General features: G+C 40.0%; 1 protein-coding gene across 28 annotated transcripts in view; it reads left to right on the forward strand.

Moving 5' to 3' along the window:
- The window catches only part of CHL1 (cell adhesion molecule L1 like), a 193,152-nt gene that overhangs the window by 39,713 nt on the left and 140,805 nt on the right, over positions 1–12,634 (forward strand). For all 28 annotated transcript variants that reach the window (XR_508267.4, XR_010589021.1, XR_010589020.1 and 25 more), the window contains exon 2: positions 11,583–11,661. The gene's annotated coding sequence lies outside the window, so the exon portion shown is untranslated. The remainder of the gene's footprint in view (positions 1–11,582; positions 11,662–12,634) is intronic.

The following is a 12,634-nucleotide window of genomic DNA, read 5'->3' on the forward strand; positions in this document are numbered from 1 at the left end:
CCTTGGTCCATGTAAAAAGGAAGGCTTTAGGTGCACAGCTGCCTCTTTTAAACCCTGCATTCCCACAGGATAAGTCAGCAACCATGCTGTCCCTTTTTGCAGCAGTTTTCCTCTTTCTCTCCCCCACCCCCCAGCCATAAAGCACTGTTCCCTGAACTTGGCCATCCAGCCAAGCGCGCACGCACACACACTCCCGCCAAAAGGTGCAGGGCAGTCGTTTGTGTAACTGACCACCAACAACATTAAGTTACAATTGTATATCCCAGTGTGAATTTTCAGTTCAGCATTGAAAATTTGCAGTGGTCAGTGATACCATTTGAAATTCACTTTTAGTAAATATTCAAAATTCAGTCTTACAATTCATTTTGCTTGAGTCCTTGAACTAGCACAAATTGTTCCTTCACTAGAAACACCACTCAAGTGAACATGAAAGGGGTGCTGACACCGTGAAAGCAAGTTAGTTGTACAACTTGGATAATAAATATCTGAATAACCTTTTAGATATTCTTGTAAGATTACAGTTTGATAAATACTGTAAATGGAAGACGGGAAGATGCTTCAATGCTACTATATAATAGGTGTGAAATAGTTGTCATTTGAATTATGTTTATGTTGGAGACGTGGAAAAGGCCAGCTCAAACTCATACAGTTCTGCTTAGTTGTTGTTTTTAAAGAAATGGCAAAAGTTAGAGACCCAGGGCATGTCTTCACTACCCGCTGAATCGGCGGGTAGCAATCGATCTATTGGGGATCGACTTATCGCGTCTAGTGAAGACGCGATAAAATCGATCCCCGATGGCTCTTCCGTCGACTCCGGAAATCCACCACGGCAAGAGGTGGAAGCGGAGTTGATGGCGGCACGGCAGCGGTCGACTCGCCGACGTCCTCACAGCCAGGTAAGTCGACCTAAAATACGCCACTTCAGCTACGCTATTCACGTAACTGAAGTTGCGTATCTTAGGTCGACCCCCCCTGTAGTGTAGACCTAGCTCCAGTGCCTCAGCTAGTGTAAATTGGTATAGCTCCACTGAAGTCCAAGGGAGTTATGCTGATTTATGCCAGCTAAGGATCTGGCCCAGAATATCTACCCACAACTACATATTTAGAGGATTGTTGTAATCCTCAAAATACAAGAGTGAATTGTATGATAATGTTCTTTCCTAAAATCCCAAAATTTTGAATATAAATACATAGGCACTGTGGAAAAAATTGTGCTCCAGCATCTAATATAGAGTTGTAGCATACAGCATTATGTGACTCTATATTACCAGCCCAGAGGGAATCCTCTTTTTGATATATAAAAGAAAATGCATACCATTCAATTTGCATGTACTTTATGTTCCAAAGGAGTTCAAGGAAAGGTAGTAGCAAAGCAATAACAGTAGAAATGACTTATGGTTGATATGTTATAAAAAGCAAACGGACGTGTGCCCTATACCACAGGGACTCTAAATGCAAAATCATTCTAACTAATAAGCATATACTAAGTGTGCCAAATCCTACCCTAAGGTGTACACAGCCCACCCTAGTGCTGTCAATTGAGTTTACTGATTTTTATTGACTATCAGGATTTATTGACCCAGGAGGTAAATATTGAGAGAGGTGATTCCTACCAGTCAGAATTTTCCTCAAGAGACCATAAATCTTGGTGTTCACTGAAATTTAAAGTCAATATATGTACATGTATCATAAATTGAGTTTAATTGCTGAACACTTACAATGATCATTAAATATTGCTACATATAGGGCATGAATTTATTTGCCCAAACCTAATTTCCATGTGGGGGGACACACATGTACCTAGCAAGTAAGAAGCCTAAGTGACCACATGCTTATATAAATATTGCACTTGGTTTACTTCTGGTATGTGTCAGTACAGCCTTATTTCTGATTATTGGTCTTATTTTATCAGCCAGAATCTGGTCCAGTGCACTGGATTGACAAAATATCGTTCTGCCCTGCCTTATTTTATTGGTACTATAAATCATAGAGCCACAGAAATTGGTAAATTGAACTATGTATTGCAAGAAAGAGATTTTGGAGTCATCGTGGATAGGTCTCTGAAGATGTCCATGCAGTGTGCAGCGGCAGTCAAAAGAGCAAACAGGATGTTAGGAATCATTAAAAAAGGGATAGAGAATAAGACTGAGGAATATCTTATTGCCCTTATATAAATCCATGGTATGCCCACATCTTGAATACGGCATACAGATGTGGCCTCCTCATCTCAAAAAAGATATATTGGCATTAGAAAAGGTTCAGAGAAGGGCAACTAAAATGATTAGGGGTTTGGAACGGGTCCCATATAAGGAGAGATTAAAGAGGCTAGGACTTTTCAGCTTGGAAAAGAGGAGACTAAGGAGGGACATGTTAGAGGTATATAAAATCATGAGTGGTGTGGAGAAAGTGAATAAGGAAAAGCTATTTACTTGTTCCCATAATCAGGGCTGGCTCCAGTTTTTTTGCCATCCCAAGCAGCAAAAAAAATAAAAAAAAAAGCCGTGATCGGCGCCACTTCGGCGGCAGTTTGATAAATACTGTAAATGGAAGACGGGAAGGTGCTTCAATGCTACGATATAATAGGTGTGAAATAGTTGTCAATATTCCTGAATTGAAACATTTCACTTCAGCTTGTTGAAACAAATTGAAATGTTTTATTTAGGCTTCATTTAACATTGAATTGCATCCATCTGAGCTGTAGGGTGCCTCGTGAAAGACGTAGTTTGGGTATCCCATGCCACCATTGTCCTCTGTGGTCAGAGCTTCCTGGTCAGAAAACATCTCTCATGGGAGTTCTGGGATTCACCAAACTAGTTGAAACAGAGGGGAGTCTGATGTGCATCACAGTCTGGTCTGTAGAGGAGATTGGGCTTATGAGTTACTGTGTCTGCTCAGGAAGACAGATTGATGCTGGACTGATCGAAAACACCATCTTTTTTTTTTTAAGATGACAATTGAAACATTTCAGCAGAATAGAAATTTTCCCATAGAATATTTCAATTTTGCAGAATCTACAATTTCTGTTAGAAAAACCATTGCAACAGAAAGTTCCCAACTAGCTCTTCTGGAGTGATGCAGAAGAGAATATTTCACCCCAGCAATAAATTAAAAATAAATGTGTCTTAGATAGAATCCTACCAAAGGGTTCCTTATTTACGAAGGAGCTTTCAACAACAATATGGAATAGTCAACCCTATCCCTTAATGTGCCCCGGATTCATGTGCACTTGCTATATGATTTTGATCCAAAGACTTCATTTTCTGACTCCAGTCAATGCTAATAGATTACCAAGCAATGTTTCATGTCACTATTTTAAACCTTTTTCTCAAAATATTTTACAGAAACATCACAGCACTTGTATACAGCAATATGCATACAACATGTACATTTTATAAGACTATGTCTAAGTTAAATCTGTGACTTTGAGAGAACTTCTTGTCTGATTTGTTCTGTTACAGTTTGTAATGGAAAATGAAAGAGTCCAAAATTAAGAGTTCAACTGAAAGCAAATCTATAGATTTTTTTTTTTTGCACCACATTCTGTTTATATTGACATGAATGGCCAAATCCTACATTGAAGCTGAGACCCTTAAAAATAACGTTTTTTATTATGAAGTATATTTTTTCAATATTCATGACTTTGTATAAAAGTAGTATGACAAATGTATAAAGGGTAAAACTCAAATGCATTTTGGCAGTGGATTTGCAATTATGAATCATAATCCATCAATAGTTTTACATTGCATGTCAACTAAAATGTATGTGTTCATTTTCCATTGTTGTAAAGTTAGTTCTACTCCACTTCTTAAAGATTAAGTAATCAAAATAATTAAAAATGTGAAAATCTTTACTTTTGGTTTGCCACCTATGTCACCATTGCAGTTATGGCATGTCTTGCGTTCATTATATAAGTGGCTGATGATAATTTCTAAAACTTTGGTTTCATGTTTTTCTTTTAAGAGTTAGAGCATCTTTTCTTTTTTTTCCCCTCTCCACGTATTAATTTTATGGCCTTCGAATTAAACTGGAGACTTAATCACAAATTGCTCTCCAGTTCATTTCCCTCTTACATGGAATCCAAAACACCACTAAAATGCTTTGTCATTTCAAGGACAGTGACTTTTTGAAAGAACCGTGGTTTATTCATGTGATGCTGCACTGTTTACCAAGTTGGTTCATAAATAGTTTCCTTCTGTGACTACACCCTCACCCCAAAAAAACTTCTATATTTATTAATATGCAGGTGTCAGGCTCATTCCTTACTATTCCTCCATAACTCTTACTACAGTAAAGGCCAAGTAAGGACTGCAGGATTTGATTCTTCACTCCCCTGTTACACGTAGAGCAGTGGCAAAAGTTTCTATGGTCTGCCCTGTAGGACATCCTCTGGTCTCGGAGTGTCTGGTGTGAGGCTCCAGATGTACATGGCTGCATGAGTGAGTTGGTTATAGGAGTGGTTTACTGCAGCAAAGATCTTATCTTTGGCTACCACCCCCCCACCCCCATTCACATCTTCACGCTTTGTTAACCCTTCAGTGCCAAAGCCTAATACAAAGCAATTTTGTGCCTGGTCTCCTGTGTGCAAAGCTGAGAGGGACAGAGGGACTACTCCCTCCACAAACTCCTGGTAGCATCCATTGCCCCAGAGGGCCAGGAAAAAAGTAGGGCTATGTCCCCGCCTTGTTTGCTCAATAGCTCACAGAACAGGAAGGGCATGCAGGGGCATGATGCTCCATATGTGTGGTCAGGCATTTGAGGAGATTATCTGCTCCTGGTGCTCCTTCGGGGATGATGCCATTCTGCCCCACCTCCAGAGCAGTGTTGGGGCTGTCAAGAACAATATAACTCAGAACATGATGCTTTGCCCTGGAACGTTAGCTTTTTATGGAGGACCTCACAGCCATGAGTAAGACTATGGGAATGCAATGACACAAAGTTCCACAGCAGACCAAATACAAGCAACATTTAAATGTTCAGATTCCAGTTAGCATAATGTATCTTACATGAGTCTATACTTATCTGTGGTACAATAAAACACCATTTGAAGTGGCTCAAGGGGGCAGAGATCCAGTAACACAGCTCTATTGCCATCTGTGATGTGCCGTAGGGAAAGGGAGTATGGCCAGAGCAGAGCTGCACTCCCATTATTCCTGGCTGCTGGAATTGCCCCTTGAGACCACAGGTGGCTAGATTTAAGTTGCAGCAATTGGGCTGCTCTAACTTACACCAGAGGTCAGTCAAACCCTTAGCCCCCCCAAGAATAGGGGCAATACAAAGATGGCGTCAAGCCACCTTTGTCCCCCTCCTCTTTCGATTTCTGCACCAAGCTTAACTCAGCTGGAACAGAGACTCACACTCCGTGAGTGAGCCGCTGAAATGAGTAAAATCCTCAAATGCTCAATCTCCCCACTTGGAAACAAATCTAACCCCTTTAACCCTTTGGGAAATTGGAAGACATGAAGCAATTCTAGTAGCAGTAGTAAGAATTAATGAAAAGATGCAATTGCAAAGCAGGGAGCAAAAGTAGCGTGTGAATCTAGTTAGTGTAACACACACACACACACACACACACACACACATTTCCTGTTTTTATTTAATCCCTGCAGATCTAAGAGAGAGGTGCATTTCACCACTTAAAATATATATTCTAGCCACAGCAAACCTTGAACAATAGATATGGTGAAAATGTAAGCCTTTCTTCCCCTCCTCTTTAGCAACCGGGGTTCAAACACCAAGACAAGTTTTTAGCACAGTACAGCAGACATTCGTTTCCATCAAGAAATACGTTGTTCCAGTAATACTGCCCTTTCTAGTACCACACTAAATGCAATTACTTGGACTTTGCAGCTGTGACCTCATTGCTGCTCTGAATCAGCCACATGGCTACTGATACACACAATGAACACTTATAATAATAACCGTCCTTTCCCCATTTAAGAAACCATAAGCCCATAGCCCACGTCTCTCACAAATCATCTCCTTTAGCCCTCTGTAAAATAGGCACTTGACTTTTAAACGCAAGCAGCTTTTTTTAGATATTTATGCATTTCCCTGAGAAAGGGAAAACAGCAGCCTGCCTATGCCTGCTGGGTAACCCACGCCTCCAGGAATAATAGTGCTTTTCTATGGAAAGCATCATTCCACACTGAAGAGTCTCAGAAATAGATCACAGAATAATATTTCCACATTCAGATGACAAAAGAGACACAGGAAAGCATAATTCAGTCTGTGCTGCAGACAGGTGCATTGTTGTAGACGGGTACATTCCTTGCAATATTTCCAGGAATTCAACTCATCTTCCTAATGAAACAGTATAATGCACAGTCCCATATTCCACCAAGTGCTACTAGATTCACAGAAACAACAAGGAGTCTGGTGTCACCTTAAAGACTAACTGATTTATTTGGGCATAAGCTTTCACTTCTTCAGATGCATAGAGTGAAAGTTACAGATGCAGGCATTATATACTGACACATGGAGAGCAGGGAGTTACTTCGCAAGTGGAGAACCAGTGTTAACAAGGCCAATTCAATCAGGGTGGATGTAGTCCACTCCCAATAATAGATGAGGATGTCAATTCCAGGAGAGGAAAAGCTGCTTCTGTAATGAGCCAGCCACTCCCAGTCCCTATTCAAGCCCAGATTAATGGTGTTAAATTTGCAAATGAATTTTAGTTCTGCTGTTTCTCTTTGAAGTCTGTTTCTGAAGTTTTTTTGTTCAATGATAGTGACTTTTAAATCTGTAATAGAATGACCAGGGAGATTGAAGTGTTCACTTACTGGCTTATGTATGTTACTATTCTTGATGTTCGATTAGTGTCCATTTATTCTTTTGCGGAGAGACTGTCCAGTTTGGCCAATGTACATGGCAGAGGGGCATTGCTGGCACATGATTGCATATATAACATTATGTGCAGGTGAATGAGCCCTTGATGGTGTGGCTGATGTAGTTGGGTCCTCTGATGGTGTCGCCAGAGTAGATATGGGGACAGAGTAGGCAACAAGGTTTGCTACAGGGATTGGTTCCTGGGTTGGTGTTTCTGTGGTGTGGTGTGTAGTTGCTGGTGAGTATTTGCTTCAGGTTGGGGGGTTGTCTGTAAGCGAGGACTGGCCTGCCTCCCAAGGTCTGTGAGAGTGAGGGATCATTTTCCAGGATAGGTTGTAGATCATGGATAATGCACTGGAGAGGTTTTAGCTGGGGGCTGTATGTGATGGCCAGTGGTGTTCTGTTATTGTCCTTGTTGGGCCTGTCCTGTAGTAGGTGATTTCTGGGTACGCGTCTTGCTCTGTCAATCTGTTTCCTCACTTCCCCAGGTGGGTATTGTAGATTCACAGAGAGGTTGAGGTGGGCGAGAGGTAGCGTGTGAAGTAGGAATGCTTGAAATCTGAGGATGTCTTAAAATGGACACTCTTGTAAAAAAAACTTTGGGCCAGATTCTTAGGTGGTGTAAATTGGAGACGCTCTTTTGAAATCAATGGAGCTATGCTGGTTTACATCAATGGACAATCATGTCCCTTTTTAACGTTCGGCTCTAAATATGTTTATCTCATTCTGTGTATGTACAAAGGCTAGCACAATGGGGATCCAATCTCAATTTGGCCCATAGGCACGACTAAGTAACATCATAAATAATACATTTATCTTTACAGAATCGATTCCTAATCTTGCATTCCTTGTGCCTCTAAATATCCCATTGCTATATGTGTGAGGTTTTTGGAGGCACAGGGAATGCAGGATCAGGTCCAAAGTCACATTCATTTCCCTACGTTCTGAAAGTAAACTCAGTGTACTGTAACAATAGAGAAGCACTGACTGATTTCTAGTGGTGTCTCTGGCCTCTGCATATGGGTACCTTACACAAATTAAAAAGAATCAGAACATTAAGCAAAAGCCATTTAGCATAATACTTGAAGATCTAATGCAATAAAGTAATGGATATATTTTCCTCATATATTGTCATATATTTGAACCTAATTTTATATTTATGATAATGATTATCCTCTTTTAAGAGCATCATTGATGGTGATAAAGCATAATAACTATACTATTATCCAGAGTTACTTTAGACTCCTATACTCTGATTCTCCACTGCCTTTGATCTTGAATAGTCACTTATGCCTAAGAAAAGAGGGTGCATATTGGTGCCATTCATATAATTTTACACGCATTTTGCACAGGTGTGAATGGTTTCACCAACCCTAAGCTAGTTATAATTTATGACCTTCTCTGTATTGACTCTGCTGCACTAGACAGCATATTGGGGGCACAGAGCCAAGGCTCCACTCACTTAATGGGATAGTAAATATTGGCTCTTGTTCTCCCCACTGCGTGCAGATTAGCAATGCAGGTAGCCCAAGCAAAGAAGTGAGGAGGCTCACTACACCCCTTTACTCCCTTGCACTGATATGTAAGGAAGCTCGCAATTGACAACTGCACTTTATTTTATTTTTTTCCATGAGTCATAGGACGTGCTGTCCTCATTTAAGGGATCAGAGGAAACAAAAACCTAGCAGAGCCCTAGAGTGGACTGAGGTGATGCTGAAAAAGGAGAATATCTACCTCTGCAGCTTCGTTGTCTACCTTTCCCTCACTCCATGGAAGCTCCTCCATACTGAGCTCTGTTGTGTAGGAGTAGGTAGACTAGGGGCCTATCTGCTTTCTTCAGCACTCCTTCCCCTCAAATTCTACAGGATGTAGCAGAATGATTAATGCCGACCCTCTGTGCATTAATTTACCCATTGTCTCTTCCATCCACATCCCCAGTAGGAGGCATGAAAGGCATAATGGGGGAGTCAATGGGCAACATGGCTCCAACAAAACTAAGTATGTGAATCAGGCTTTTCCACACCTGGAGCTTACACAACACAAAAGAGTAGGGACCTAACACTAGATTGCCCTGCCCCTGGGTAACCATTTAAACCTATAGAGAGTGGTAAAATGCTACTGAATTACATTGGACTACACGGTGCACAAAGCAGCATCGACCCAAGCCCTGCAGTGGTGACTACGATGGAGATGAGGCCACTCATAATCTGCAGAGAATTGCTAAGGAGGGAAGAACCTATTTTAAAAGCATAGAGTTTGGTTTGGCTGTGTCTGGTATGTGGTTTGTTGCCACTTTGTTTTTTACATTTTAATTGTGTCATTTCATTCTATATACAGGGGGCCACATCCTCAGCTGGTATGAAATGATACAGTTTATGGTTTTCAATAAGCAGGAGCAGATGGTTTGAAGTGGAAAGCAGGGTGCTAGGAGTGAGTTTCTAAAGGGGAACGGTGGCCTCTCACCTGTACCTCTGGTGGAATCCTCTGTTGGTATAAATTTGTTGCAAAGTGGGTAGTCATTTTCCTAAACCTTCCTTGGCAGCCCTCATTATCTCTCTAACAACATCCTTTCCTTCATTTCTATTACCCGTTAAGTGAATTTGCTGGAGAAAAGAAGGTTAAGGCCTTCCTTCAGCAAAAGTGAATATTCCAACAGAGTTCCTTGATGAGTTCTCTGGTCCTTTTCTGTCTGCCTCTCTATAATCTTGTCATGGATGGCTCTGAGTTAAAGGTTGATTGATAGGCCCAGGTGCACCTCACATAATTAGAAAGGAAGCGGAGGATTTGTGAAAAAGCCCTTTTTTTTTTTTTTTTTTTTAAATTATTGTCTCCTATCAAGTATTTCAGTTACATTCCTGTGTGAATTACAAGTAAGGTAAAAAAGATGCACAATGCACCAAATGAGTCCTGCTAGCTAGATATGCCTCACTGAAGTGTATGTGTACACAGAATTTGGCCATGCATCTCAAAGGAGCTAACCACTATTTAAAAACGTAGCCGTCAGTTTGAAGTACTAATGTGCGTCTGTGCTGGAGACTGGGGGGTGGGATTTGTCTGTGGGGAAATAACAGTCTGCCTCTAACTCTATTGGAATAAGACCAGATAAAGATATTATCGAGTAGTGTCAAGGAAGGAAAAAAAGGTTAGCTGAATTTCCCTTTATCACTTTTTTTCCCTAAAAATATTTCACTGACTATCTTGTCACTCATGCAAAGATTCTTGATAGTAAATCACTTGTAAAGGTGACTTGCATAGGGGAAAAAATTGGCTGATGTCCTTCATTTGCTCTTTACTGGTATATGGAAATAATGCCTGAAACGTATATTGTGGTTGTTCTCCCTGATTAAAATATGGGACTTGGGAGAGGTGGTTTTAAGTCACCTTACTCTCCCCGTTTCCAGGATCCAGCACACGTCAGAGAAGCCTGAGGGTGCAAAGCTGTGGTTGCACCTGTTAACGTGGCCCAATGTGTGAAATAGCTCTTCAAAAAGAACCCAGTAGTATAAATGCTAAGGGATAGGCACAATAGCGAAGAAATATCACACATGTGTATAGTGTGTGTGTATATGAGATACAAACAGGTTGATCACTAAAGATGTGTTTGAAATGGAGAGAACACGATGGAAGAAAATAGTTAAGAAATATTCCCTTATTTTTTTTCTTGATCGTATACTTCTTCTATAGCACCTTTTATCTATTATTTTAAATGGAACACCTTTCAAGCCTGCTCCAGATTGCTGAACTGAAGTAGGAGAGACAGGAACAATATATTTTTGACACCTTATCATAGTCGGAAGATCACAGGTCTTCCAAACCATTCTTTTTGACCCTTTTGAAGTCTAGATATCTTAAAAAGTTATTATGTAGATTGAAAGATTGAAGCATGAAAAAAGGAAATTCTACGCTGGAGCGACTGACGTGAATCCTCCCTAAAAATACACCTTTCTAGCAATATCAGAAAGATTGAGAAAGGTTTTCGATTTGGAATAACTGTAACAAATTGGGTATAGATAGATGCCTCACAGTTTGGATTTCTAGTGGCACTGAGTGTGATGACTCGAGTGGATGGGGAAAAAAATGTTTTTGAAGCAGTCTTGGATGAATAGTAGAAACTATTTTTTGCCAACAGGTCTTTTCGAACTCTACCTGCTAAGTTTCTTGGAATCAAACTTCATATTCCGTAATATTGTTCAGGCTACTTGTTGTGATGGGGTGGAATTAAAACAAAAGTAACATTTTGATTCAAAGCTTCAGATTGTATTATTGCATTTTAGTATGATTTGTTGTTTATATTGCAAAAACATCTATGAAATGAAAGCTGAGACTCCATTGTGCCATCTCTGCTCCAAAGAGCTTGCAATCTAAGTAGACAGTGGAGGTTAAGAGTGAATAAGGGAAACCAATGCACAAAAAAAGTGACTTGCCCAAAGGTCACAGAGCAGGTCAGTGTTAGAGCCAAGACTGGAATCCAGATCTCCTGACTCCCCCTCCAGTTCCCTATCTACTGGACCATGTTACCGCTCTTATTGTAACATGGAAAATCAGCCTTCCTTTCTAGTTAAATGTAGGAGAAAAGAGGATGAGATCAGAGACAAACTCAGTGATCTGATGAAACAGATCAAGAACAAAGAGAAGTTCTATCACTATAAAAGCTGTGTCTACATAGAGACAAAGACTGATATATTCCTATTTGTGGGATTGCTTGTTTTTGAAGTCCTTTTTTATTATTTAAATTACAACTGTGTGTTTGTCTCCAGATGCAGTAAAGTGGGAAGAATGATCCAGATTTAAAACTGCAGATTGCGGCAGGAGTTGATGAAGGAGCTGAATTCACTGGTTAGCAAACTTCTTTTTAAATAAAGATTTGTGTCTTGCATCTATTTAGCTAATATTTATTTCAGGAGCATACTAAATACATGGTTCTAAGTTCATTGAAACAATTTGCCTTTGATGTATTCTATACTTGTAGTATAGTAGTGAGCTTGTTCTCGCACTCTCTCGCTCTCTCCATGTATAAAACTTCTTGCATAAATAGCATATAATTTTAAAATGATTGGGAAGCATTGACATTCAGAGTCTGAAAGATTTATCATTTCAGAATAAAAAGTTTCATGCTGCCAAAATCTAGTTCACAAGTTTTTTTAACCAAACAAGTCACAGGTACCTTTGTGAGGCTAAATGACCAAGTCAGGACTTCCATCCTATTATGGCTTCTAATTTGTCAAGGGATGTGGGTTTTCCCTGAAAACCAAATTTTGCAGTCTGATTGACTGAACCCTATCATGATTTAGCGTAATTCTTGAATGAAAGTCTACAGTTCTCTCCTTTTAACTCTGCTAATGGTTGCCATGTAGACAAGTGAGTGACATATACATTATTCCAAACATCCAAGAAGACTGGATCTGAAGTGGTGGCTTTAGGATTTTACAAAGGACTCCTGGGACATGCTGAAAGGGGAAAGAGTCAAAAGCATGTCCTTAGTGATGGCATTGCCAACAACTGTAGTTTAATGAAAGAAGGTGCTGAAGCCAAAGAATTATTTTTGTCCTTGGCTTCTCTAGGATACCCCATTATCATAGGATTTAAGCACCTAGGAATCCTTAATATAGCTAGATATGCTACCGAACAAAACATCCATGCTGCCAAAAGATATATTTCTGTCTTAGCTTTGAATTTAAATGTATATTTTTGTTGAGGTTTATATTGTGACTAATTAAATAACATAAAAAAGAAGAAATTGGGCTTAATTTTTCAGTATGTGGAGACTTAACTGTACAACTCCTATTCACCTGGAAGCCATGTGGCAAAA

The sequence above is a fragment of the Chrysemys picta genome, chromosome 7 (genome assembly GCF_011386835.1).
Source record: "Chrysemys picta bellii isolate R12L10 chromosome 7, ASM1138683v2, whole genome shotgun sequence".
Taxonomy (NCBI): Eukaryota; Metazoa; Chordata; order Testudines; family Emydidae; genus Chrysemys; species Chrysemys picta.